The sequence below is a fragment of the Abrus precatorius genome, unplaced genomic scaffold (assembly GCF_003935025.1).
Source record: "Abrus precatorius isolate BTA unplaced genomic scaffold, Abrus_2018 Scaffold0, whole genome shotgun sequence".
Classification (NCBI taxonomy): Eukaryota; Viridiplantae; Streptophyta; class Magnoliopsida; order Fabales; family Fabaceae; genus Abrus; species Abrus precatorius.
In genome coordinates this window covers 4,380,334-4,392,968 of record NW_020874290.1, presented here as the reverse complement: position 1 = coordinate 4,392,968, position 12,635 = coordinate 4,380,334, and the positions used below count along the sequence as shown (strand labels likewise).

General features: G+C 36.1%; 1 non-coding gene across 1 annotated transcript; it reads right to left on the bottom strand.

The window, feature by feature from the left end:
- Positions 1-4,953: 4,953 nt before the first annotated feature.
- LOC113853568 lies at positions 4,954-5,060 on the bottom strand. The gene has a single exon (XR_003502646.1). It is a non-coding gene; the product is annotated as a small nucleolar RNA R71 (small nucleolar RNA).
- Between the last annotated feature and the right edge of the window lie 7,575 nt (positions 5,061-12,635).

The following is a 12,635-nucleotide window of genomic DNA, read 5'->3' as shown; positions in this document are numbered from 1 at the left end:
TTTCACTTCTTTAACCAAAGGACAGTTCCTTGCCTTATTGATCCTAATATCTAATTAAACCTCCCTAATTCCTTAGCTGAAATTCAACCAAATATTGCATTAAGGTCTGGAAATTATAGGATTACTAGATTATGATACTTATTCCTAAGATCTCAATAACCTAGGTATATGATTCAGATCTGAGAAATAAACTCAATTTCCATTGATGAAGATTCCTCTAAATTCAATTGAATGAAGGATTAGTTCACAACTGCATTAAGAACAGAATCACATACTCAATTCAATTAAAACCTCAAGGTCCACATCCAAAATTACATCACAATATCAAATCTGGATCCATGGATCCCTAAAAAAAAAAATCAGAACATGCTCCTAAAAGAAAAAGAGAGAGAAAGAGTAGAAAAGAGGAGCCGTAGAATTTCTTCATAAATCCAATCCCCAGCCTGATTCCTCAAGGTCCAGAGCTTGGAAGTCGCCCTCAATCTCCCTCTCTAACTCTCCTAAGGTGTGGAAATGAAAAGAAAACAAAAAATGGCAAAAGACTCCAATTCTAAGTTCCTAATTCCTATTTATAGAGTTCCTCTAATTCTTCGACTTAACCCTTGAAATTCTGATAGTTAGTTGTCCCCAGTTGTTCTGGAATCTTCTAAAAGTGATACAAAAGCTCCAAACGTCCAGAATTGGAAGGAAGAAGAAGTTATGAAAATTGCAGAATTCTGCTCCAAAACACGTAGTGGCTGAAGTGAAGGCGCGCGGTTGCGCGCCTTGGCTGCAAGTGCTATGAGTTGCAATGCGCTCTTGCGTGCCAAGGCTTCAAGTGATGTGTGTTTCAATGCACATCACTTCAATGAAAGCTTCTTCCATGTGCTCAACTCTGCGTTGCTACGCCATCTGCTATGAGTTTCCATGCTCTATTGAGCGCCAAAGCTCCAACTGATATGCGTTTCAACGCAATGACAGTTATCTAGTTACAGTTGCTGGAGTGTTAACGCACATCACTCAGAGTAGCCACGCAGACACAATGCTGTATTTTTTTCTTTCCACATTCAAACGCCAATCACTTAGAGTTGTAACGCCCAGCTCTTAGGATTTCTTCAAGCTTGATTCTTTGACTATGCTTCTTCAATTTCAACTGCTAATCCTTCCTTTAAGCACTTTCAACAACTTTCTATCTTTTTGCATGAACTCCTACAAAAATCTAAACAATTTTTAATATTTCAACAAAATAACAATTTATACTAATTATATTATTTTTGTGATCTTTTCAAGTTTATTTTAGAACTATTTTCCTAATTATTAACCAAAAACTATGCTAAAAACATGGATTTATCACACACCCCTAGTGTATCGCTGAACCATTCACAGCACAATATAACGGCGTTAACACACTCCATCCACACACATTTCAGCATTTAGTCCCAATTCACGGCACAGAGCCCACAATTATTTATTTTACACGGCTCTCAAGTCCACATTTGTTCGCAATAATCATTCTTAATACACGGCACACATGTCCACATGCATTTACAACATAATTAATTTCAACCACACACACAATATTCGCCATTCACAGCACACGGCACAATTATTCATTCATATTCCATTCAACATACAGCATTTCCAACACACATAACAATTTCAACTGAGTCCGTACCCATTGTCATTCAAGCATACACAATTTAACCATTTTGGCATACCTAATGCTAACCGACCTCCACCACTCCATGTCCAACATAATAAATTCGCCAAAACACACATATTCTCACATTCCATTTCAGCCACATTATAATGCATAGAGAATAAATGAATTTCTAAACAAAATGAGGGGTAGAGTCCCCCTTACCTCAAATGAAGACCCACATACAAAATCGACAATGAGAAGGATCCCCACACGGATTTCATCCTAAATACACGGAAGAATTCCATGAGAACCCAGGGAAATCGCGAAAACAGGGAAAGGGGAGGAAAAACAAAAACCCTAACCATTAAAACTCACCTCCAAGCATTCCCCACATGAATTCAATCTTCAATCTTGTTCCCAAACGGCTTTGGAGGAAATTTAACGGTTGGGTCGAGAGAATCGAAGAGAATTGTAAGAGAAGGTGAGAAATAACCTTTCTCGAACCCTAACCCCCTTTAAATCCTCTCTGGTCACGACACTCTCGCTACAGCGAGATATTCTCCCTCGTTGCAGCAACTCCCTCCCTCGCTACAGCGAAAAACTCAGACAAAACTGCACTCTGGTTTCTGCAGAATCTCGCTACAGCGAGACTGCACCCAGAAATTCAGCCCAAACTATGGCTTTGTCGCTATAGTTAGAGACTTCTCGCTACAAAAAGAAAGGCGCAGTTTCATGCCTCATGCCTAGGGGCCTCTCGCTACAGTGAGAGTGCCTTGCAGCAGCATCCATACTTAGCCTATTTTCAGCCCAATCAATCCAATCCAATTATATATATATATATACACACACATCCATATACATTATACCCACAACCACCATCATTATGCATTCAAATGCAAATTACATCTTTCACATTTACACATACATATAAACACATATACATATATCAATAATAATTAATATTACAAAAATTCAGGTGTTACAAGATGAATGATGAATCCATATTTTACTAGTATTTTACAATAGTTTTTAGTGCAATTAATAAAGAAAACATGCTAGAAATAGTAGAAAACCCTTAAAAAAATAATAAAATGTTGCATGTCACTTTTAAACATAGTTATTTTAAAATTCATTGATTTTCTATGTAAAAAGTGACAATTCAGGTATGCTTTTGTAGGGAATTCTGAGCTAAGTTCATGAGGATTGGATGATCAAAGGAAAAATAGAAGAAAAGTAGCAAAAATTGGAGGAAAGAAGTTGATAATTGAAGAACAGCCTCTGAGTGATCACTTTCGCTAGTTAAAGTGATCACTCCAAAACCATAAAATTAAGAAGAGTTTCTGCGTGATCACTTTTGCCAGCAAAAGTGATCGTTCCAGAGAGGTTGCATTGAGAAGAGCTAATGCGTAATCACTTTTTCTGGAAAAAGTAAGCATTCCAGAGAGTCCTCCAAGAAGAGTTGCTGCGCGTGTTCGCTATTATCCACAAAAGTGAACACGTGCATGACATTAGTAAGGGAAGCTTCTGCGTGGCTACTATTTTCAGCAAAAGTGAACACACACAAGTGGAAATGAAGAATTAGCCTCTGCGTGATTACTATTGCTGGCAAAAGTGATCACGCCAGCAGAGCGGGAATTCTATAAAAGACAGTTAGCTCAGGAATTTTAGAAGGGAATTTTTTGGTTCATTTTTTATATTTTTCCATTTTGTTTTTGTTGTTGAGAGAGTTAGATAGGGAGATTGAGGACGAACACCAAGCTTCATTTCTTGAGGGATCAGATTAGAGATTGGCTTGAAGATGTTTCTTCTTTGTTCATTCTCTTCTTCTCTTCTCTTCTCTTCTCTTTTTGTAATGTTTGCTTAAACTCTTTGTGGTTAGGAATTGTGAATCTGAAATAGAAATGTTGAATTGATTCTGGATCTGAACTTTGAGTTTTGAATTTGATTGAGTGATTGATTCTGCTGTTAAAGTAGTGATTGAATGGAAATTTGATCAACTAATCATAGAGGAACTCTTATCAGTGGAAATTGAATTTGTTTCTGAGATCTGAATTAATTACCAAGGTTATTGGTTTCTTAGGGATAAGATATCTTAATCTTGCAATCTTTTGGTTTCTCAAACTTAATGTAGCATTTGATTGGATTAGATCTAAAGGATTAGAGTGATTTGATTAGATGCTAGATTCATTGAGGCAAGGGATTGTCCTTTGATTAATATAACGTGAAACTGATTGTCATTCCATCTAAATGCTTGAAAGTTCAAAACTTTATTGATTCAATGTTGAAGTTTTGGTGAAACAATTTCCTAGCTACTCTTTCTACATCTGTTTACTATATATTTTTATGCTAACTATTCTGTTTTACTTTCTAATTTCGTTTTTGATACATTCATACCAAATCCATCTGAAATTTGTAAAGCTCAACTAATTGTGATCTTGTGAAGTGGTAATTGAGAACTTTATTCCCTGAGAACGATACTTGGAACTCAATTTGATTCTAAGATTTTTTATAACTTGTTACAACAACGCTAGTATACTTGCTAGTCAGTTTACTTACAGTGCAACAGCAGTTGTAAAAGTAACAAGTTTTTGACGCCGTTGCCGGGGAATAATTTGTTTCAATATCATTAGTAATAGGAAAATAACTAGATTGAGCATTTGTTTCTTTAAATTTTTTGCAAATATTACATTACATGTGCAGTTTTCTGTCTTCATTATACTATATCTGTGTTTTGTTGTATATGCGTGGCAAAAAGAAAAATAAATCTACTCTTGTCTTTGATCCTGACATTGATAGAACTCTTAGGAGATTAAGAAAAGAGACTAGAGCAGAGAGATCTTTAGGAAGTGACAATGATCTAGAGGTTATACATTCTCCAGAATTTCAAGTCACTCCTTTTGCAAATAGGAAACATTCACCTTTTAGACAACCAACTCCAAAAGATGAAATGGCAGAACAACATAGAATGAGAACACTAGGAGATTATGCAATTCCAGATATGCAAGGCTATAATTCTTCAATTGTTAGACCAACCATTCAAGCCAATCATTTTGAGATAAAACCAGCCTTACTTCAGCTAGTGCAGCAGGACCAATTTTCTGGTGGAATTTCTGATGATCCTAATCTGCATATTTCTAATTTTTTTGCAGTTGTGTGATACTATAAGGATGAATGGAGTAAGTGAAGATGCTATAAGACTGAGGCTATTTCCATTTTCTTTAAGAGACAAAGCCAAATGTTAGTTACAAGCACAGCCTCAGGGAAGTATCAGCACATGGACTGAACTTGTGAATAAATTTCTAACAAAATATTTTCCTCCCTTAAAAGCTGCTAAGCTGAGAGGAGAAATAACATCTTTTGTACAGCAGGAAGGAGAATCACTTTATGAAGCATGGGAAAGATATAAAGAGTTGCTGAGAAGATGTCCACATCATTGTATTCTAGAATGGATGCAGCTGGAAACTTTTTATAATGGAATGAATGTAGTAACTAGAACTATGATTGATGCAGCTGCAGGAGGATCTTTGAGCATGAAATCCTTGGAAGAAGCCCAAAGAATCATTAAGATGATGGCTTCATCCATGTATCAGAATTCCAACTTGAGGAATACAAGAAGAGGCAATGAATATGAAGCAAAGATGATGGAAACTTTTCTTGCACAGAATTAGCTGCAGAACCAATTATTTTCTGATCAAATAGCAGCTTTGACTCAGCAGATTAATAATTTGCAGACTGGAAATGTGGTAACAAGTCAGTTGACCTGCAATTTTTGTGGAGGGAATCAAGCTAATGGTGCATGTGATGTACCTACACCTGAACCACAAGAGCAAGTCAATTATATGGGGAATTATCAAAGACAGCAACAATCTTATCCACAACAATCATTTCTTCCTGGATTTCAGTATTCTAATGATAGGAGTCAACAATTTTATAAATGGAATCCTCAGAATTCTGCAGTGAAAAGCACTAATACATCTCTTCCATTTTCAAATGTAGGAAATCACCAACAACAGCAGTACTTTCAAGGAAATTCTTCTACTCAACCTCAAAGGAGTCAACATTCAGCTGGACCAATGAGTGAAAGAATGAACGAGATTGAGGAAACAATGTTACAATTTATGAAAGTCACTCAATCCAGCATCAAGAATCAAGAAGCTTCTATGAAGAAGTTAGAAACTCAAATTGGAAGGCTAGCTGAACAATTAACAAGCAGAGATGAAGGAAGATTTCCAAGCAACACAGTGGTGAATCCAAAGGAACAATGTCAAGCTATAGTTACAAGAAGTGGAGCTGTTGTAGCCAGTTCAAAACTAGCTGAAAAGAAACTGAACAATGTTGCAGCAGAAAAGCAAGTAGAAAATGCAGCAGAGGAAAGAGATTTAAAAGAAGAATTGCAGCAAGGGAACTTCAAAGCTACTAAAGAGAGAACATTCAGAAAAAAATGAAGAAGTTCATAAAAGTCCTGAAAGAAAGACAAAGAAGCAATTATTTGAGGACACTTACAAGCCAATTGATCCAGAAAAATATAAGAGACTGCCTTATCCTCAAAGAGTGCAAAATCCTAAGCAAGAGGAGCAGTTTGAGAGGTTTCTAAACGTGTTCAAAAAGCTGCAAATTAACATCCCATTTGCTGAAGCTTTGGAGCAAATGCCATCTTATGCCAAATTCATGAAGGAACTACTCTCCAAGAAAAGGAAGTTAGAACATGATAAGACTGTACCCTTGACGGAGGAATGCAGTGCTATTCTTAGAAGAAAACTTCCTCAAAAATTAAAAGACCCAGGATCCTTTAGCATACCTTGTGAAATAGGAAATTGTACTGTAGGAAAAGCATTGTGTGACTTGGGGGCAAGCATTAATTTGATGCCATTAGCCATTATGAAGAAATTGGGGATAGAAGAAGTGAAACAAACCAACATTACATTGCAATTAGCTGATAGATCATATACTTATCCATATGGAGTAGTAGAGGATTTGTTGGTTAAGGTTGACAAATTTATTTTTCCTGCAGATTTTGTCATATTGGACATGGAGGTAGATGCAAACATACCATTAATCTTGGGCAGACCTTTCCTTGCAACTGGACGAGCTCTCATTGATGTGCAAAAAGTAGAGTTAATGCTTAGAGTTCAAGAGGAAAAGGTAATATTTAATGTATTTGAAGCTTTGAAATATCCAATTGATGATAACACATGTATGAGAGTATATACATTGGATTCTATGAATGTAGTACCAAATGGAGCAGCAATTGGAAACTCTACCTATTTTAATACCTGCAGAAAAATCGATCAAAGAGGAGTTGAAAAATGAAGGAGAAAAAGAGAAAAGTCAGAAGCTGGAATTAAAACAACTTCCATCTCACTTGAGATATGCATTCTTGGATCATAAACATGAAAATCTAGTTATCATAAGCAATGAACTCAAGGAAGAAGAGGAGGAGAAGTTGTTGAGAATTTTGAGAACCCATAAATCAGCAATAGGGTGGAACATTTCAGATTTAAAAGGTATAAATCTAGCCTTTTGTAAGCACATAATTTTATTTGAAGAAAATTTTAAACCAGTTGTGCAGCCTCAAAGAAGATTAAACCCTACCATGAAGGAAGTGGTAAGGAAGGAAGTCATTAAACTATTAGATGCAGGGATCATATATCCTATTTCAGACAGCAATTGGGTAAGTCCTATGCAAGTGGTACCTAAAAAGGGTGGAATGAATGTAGTACCAAATGAAAAGAATGAGTTGATACCCACAAGGACTGTCACAGGATGGAGGATGTGTATAGATTATAGAAAGCTGAATTATGCAACCAAAAAAGATCATTTTCCTCTATCTTTTGCAGACCAAATGCTAGAAAGGTTAGTTGGACACGCATTTTACTGCTTTTTAGATGGATATTCTTGCCATAACCAAATTGATATAGATCCAATTGATCAAGAAAAAACTGCTTTTACTTGTTCCTTTGGAATATTTGCATATAGAAGAATGCCTTTTGGGCTGTGTAATGCTCCAGCTACATTTCAAAGGTGTATGCTAGCTATTTTTTCTGACTTGGTTGAGAAAATAATTGAGGTATTCATGGATGATTTTTCTGTTTTTGGGAATTCATTTGATGATTGTTTATCTAATTTGTCCATTGTTTTGCAGAGATGTCAAGACACCAACTTGGTGTTGAATTGGGAGAAATGTCACTTTATGGTGCAAGAAGGAATAGTGCTTAGCCATAAGATTTCAATTAGAGGGATGGAGGTTGATCAAGCTAAAATAGAAGTGATTAGTAAATTACCTCCACCTGTGAATGTGAAAGGAATTAGAAGTTTCTTAGGCCATGCTGGGTTTTATAGGAGGTTCATTAAAGATTTTTCTAAAATTGCCAAACCTCTTAGTGACTTGCTTGTAAAGGATGCAACATTTGTATTTGATGAATCTTATATGCATGCTTTTACTATTTTAAAAGAAAAACTGATTTCTGCTCCAATTCTTGTTAAACCTGACTGGACTGTACCATTTGAGCTATTGTGTGATGCAAGTGACAATGCAGTGGGTGCTGTATTAGGACAAAGAAAAGATAAAAGACTACATGTGATTTACTATGCTAGTAGAGTCCTAAACTCTGCACAAATTAATTACACAACCACTGAAAAAGAGTTGCTTGCTATAGTATTTGCTTTTGATAAGTTTAGGTCTTATTTAGTAGGGTCCAAGGTTGTGGTATATACTGACCATGCTGCTCTAAAATATTTGCTTTCTAAGCAGGATGCTAAACCAAGACTGCTGAGATGGATTCTACTACTTCAAGAATTTGAGTTAGAAATTCAAGATAAGAAAGGAAAAGAGAATAGTGTTGCAGACCATCTATCCAGAATTCCATTGGACACATTGCCATCAGATTACTTGGATATTAATGAAGAATTTCCCGATGAAAAGCTGCTAATTGTGGATGAATTACCTTGGTTTGCTGATATAGCAAATTTTAAGGCCACTCAGCACATTCCAAAGAGAATGAATTGGCAGCAAAGAGAAAAATTTATTCATGACAGCAAGTTCTATATTTGGGAAGATCCTCATCTATTCAAAATTGGAGTAGATGGCATTTTGAAAAGATGCATTCCACAGAAAGAACAAATTAATATCCTATGGCATTGCCACAATCTAGATTATGGAAGCCATCATGGTGGATCAAGAACAGTTGCCAAAGTATTACAAGTTGGATTTTTCTGGCCTACATTGTTCAGAGATGCAAAAATTTATGTAGAAAACTGTGATAAATGCCAAAGAGTTGGTAACATTTCCAGAAGACATGAGATGCCTTTGAACAATATCTTGGAGGTGGAACTGTTTGATGTATGGGGAATAGACTTTATGGCACCCTTTCCAACTTCTTTTTCTCATGAATACATACTTGTGGCAGTGGATTATGTGTCTAAATGGGTGGAAGCTATACCAACCAGAACAAATAAAGCCAAAGTGGTGATTTCCTTCATAAAGAAAAACATTTTTTCAAGATTTGGAGTGCCAAGAATTCTGATTAGTGATGGAGGATCACACTTATGCAATAAATACCTTGATAATGTTCTGGATAAGTATGGAGTAAAACACAAAGTAGCAACTCCTTATCATCCTCAAACAAGTGGACAAGTGGAAATTTCAAACAGAGAAATCAAGAACATCTTAGAGAAAGTAGTCAGTAACTCAAGAAAAGATTGGTCAAGGAAGCTTGATGATACATTATGGGCATACATAACTGCATTCAAAACACCAATTGGTATGTCACCATATCAATTAGTGTTTTGGAAACCATGTCATCTTCATGTGGAACTTGAACATAGAGCATATTGGGCTACAAAATGGCTGAATTTTGATTCAACCAAGGCTGGAGAAAAGAGAGTGCTACAACTACATGAACTGGAGGAATTCAGACGATTTGCATATGAAAATACAAAACTATATAAAGAAAGGACTAAAAGAATACATGACAGATTCATCCTGCAGAGAGAATTCAAACCAAGATAGCTAGTTCTACTATTCAACTCTAGATTGAAGTTGTTCTCTGGAAAACTCAAGTCTAGATGGTCAGGACCTTTTATGGTAAAGGAAGTATCTCCCTTTGGTGCCGTGTTACTTGAAGATCAGAGAGAAGGGAGAAAGTTTAAAGTCAATGGCCAAAGATTAAAGATTTACAATGGAGGAGAATTCAATAGGAACACCTTTTGCATCAAATTGGTTTCTCAGCAGTGAAGAACATTTAACGTCAAGCTAGTGACGTTAAAAAAGTGCTTTGTGAGAGGCAACTCACATTTCTGAACCATTTTTACTCTATGTGCATTTTACTTAGACTTTTGTTAATTCTTTATTTCAATTTCTGCAATTTTCTGATTTTAGATTCTATTTTATATGTGTTTTAGGAATAATGTGTAATTCAATGAAGGTTCATGTTGTGGATGCATAAATGAGAGGATTGAAATTGAATGCATGAGGCAATTAAGTTTCTAAGGAGCTTTGAATAACAAAAGGAGTCACTATTTTGCAGAAAAGTGATCACGCAGAGCTTCAATTACAGGGTTCCATTCTGAACAATCACTTTTGCTGATGAAAGTGATCACGCAGAGGAGCAAGGAACGACACCCTTCTCTGGAACAATCACTTTTGCTGATAAAAGTGAACACGCAGAACCCTTTGGAAGACACCCTCCTCTGTAACAATCACTTTTCCCAGTGAAAGTAACCACGCCCAGGTTTAAATAGAGGAATAGTAATCACGAAGAAGGATACCACCTGCGCGTAATCACTTTTTCCAGAAAAAGTGAACACGCACAGCTCATTTCAAATTACTCAATGCAAAGCCCTCTGGAACGTTCACTATTTCTAGCAATAGTGAACACGCACACAACATCACCTCTACAACTTCCATTTTTTCTGAAAAAAGTGGCCACGTATAGTAAGCATGTCCATTAAAATGCATAAAAGGAATCACGCAGAGCCATTTTCAGAATCTCAAATTTTTATTTCTTCATCTCATTTCTCAAATTCTTAGTTTTTCTGACCCTTTGCTGAATGAAATTTGTTTCTAAGAAATCAATTGAAGTTCATTCTGCACATTTCTCCAAATCTAGGAAATTTTAAAAAATGGTAAGGACCTCAGACAACACTCTAGTTGGCTCTTCTAGAGGTACTCCTAGAACAAAGAGAGGAAGATTAGCAGGAGCCTCTTCATCAAGGCCAAACCCTCAACATGATCAAAGGTTCAGGAGCATACCTCATGAGAATTATTTCAGAGCTAATATCTTGAGAAGAAAGATTGTCCAAGATAGAGCAATTGAGATAGCTGAAGACCATTATCCAGAATACAAGGAGGAAATTCAGAAAAGAGAATGGGAATCCTTCTGCATGATGGCTGGCATTGGCTGGAGAGACATACACAGGAATTTTATGCCAATGCCATGAGATTCAAGGGAGATCAGCTGCCTAAATACCATTCAATGGTCAAGGGGACGATAGTTGATTTTTCTGCTGCTAACATCAATAGAGTCCTCAACATTAAGACTCAAAAACAACCTAAGCAGCAAGACTTTAAAGCATTCAGGGATGCTGAAGACAAGGACTATGTTCAAGTCCTTGAGAGGATTGGGAAACCAGGGACTACTTGGGAACTGAATCTATTAGAAAAGCCCAAATGCATCACAACCAAGAACTTTTTGCCCTTTGCAAAAGTGTGGAGCACCTTTATTTTGAGTTCATTCATACTTGTTAGGCATAGCTCCACTCTAGCAGTGAAGAGAGCTAAACTCCTATATGCTATAGTCAATGATTTTTATATAGATGTAGGAGAAGTGATTAGTGGATGCATTCTGGACATCCTCAAGAGAAAAAGAGATTCTCTAGCTTTCCCTTTGTTAATAATTGTTCTTTGTGAGGATGCAGGTATTGAAATTGGAGATTATTAAATCAAAATTAGAGCTGCACCTCCAATTACAGTAGCTATGGTGAAGGAGATTTATGCTACTGTCTCTTACACATCAGCAGCCCCAATTCCCTCCCAGTTCAAAAGAGAGAATCTAACCACAATGAAGAAGAAGATAGCCTTCATGGCTGAAAGACAAAACTCCTTAGCTAAGAGGCAGAATGAGTTGCACAGCAGTATGAAGGCTAGCATCATGCTCCTGGAAGGTGTTCTCATGAACATTGGTCAAAAGATGGGCATGACCAAAGAAGACTTGTACCACACTCTAGATCAAGCAGAGAATGCCCAATGCCTAAGGTCAGCTGTCTTCAAAGACCTCCCCATCTACAGAACTCATTTTCCTCCACCAGCAGCTGCTGTAGAAGAGGAAGAAGATGATAAAGAAGATGATGATTCGGAAGATAAGGATGAGGATGAAGATGAAGAGTAGATTAGGAATTTAAATTTCTGTCATTAGTTTAATTTTTGTAAAAAGATTGTAATTAGAATTTCAGACTTTTGAGTGTTGTAATTACATTTTAGTTTTATTTTGGTTATGAACAATTCTGTTTTAAATATCTACTAGCTTTAAATTTTATTGAATTTTTATCTGATAATTGATGAACAACTTGTGATGTTTTTGTGCAGACCATGCTCTCAAACTCTGAACAAGGAGTGCATGGAATGATTGAAATATGCACAACTACCATGAAAGGGGGGTTTAATTCTGTACCTCTATTTTCGTGTGTACAGCTTACATTTTGCATAAAATATTCACAAGTTAGAAAAATATTAAACTGCATTAGATTTTGTTTTCTTGATAAATAAACCTGATTTTCACCTGATTGAAATTCTGATTGTTGAATTACATAAGTTGTTTTTCTCATTCTTAACATGATTGTCATACTTTTATTTTAAAAATATAAAGCAGTCTTGCCATTTTATTCATGCAAATTTTTGAAGTAAATAGTGAATTGAATTGATGAATATTATCCATTTACTTCCTTGGTGAGACTTGAACCTTTTCATTTATTGATGTGTGACTGATCTCAAATTCTGATTCACTTTCTAGGACTTGCT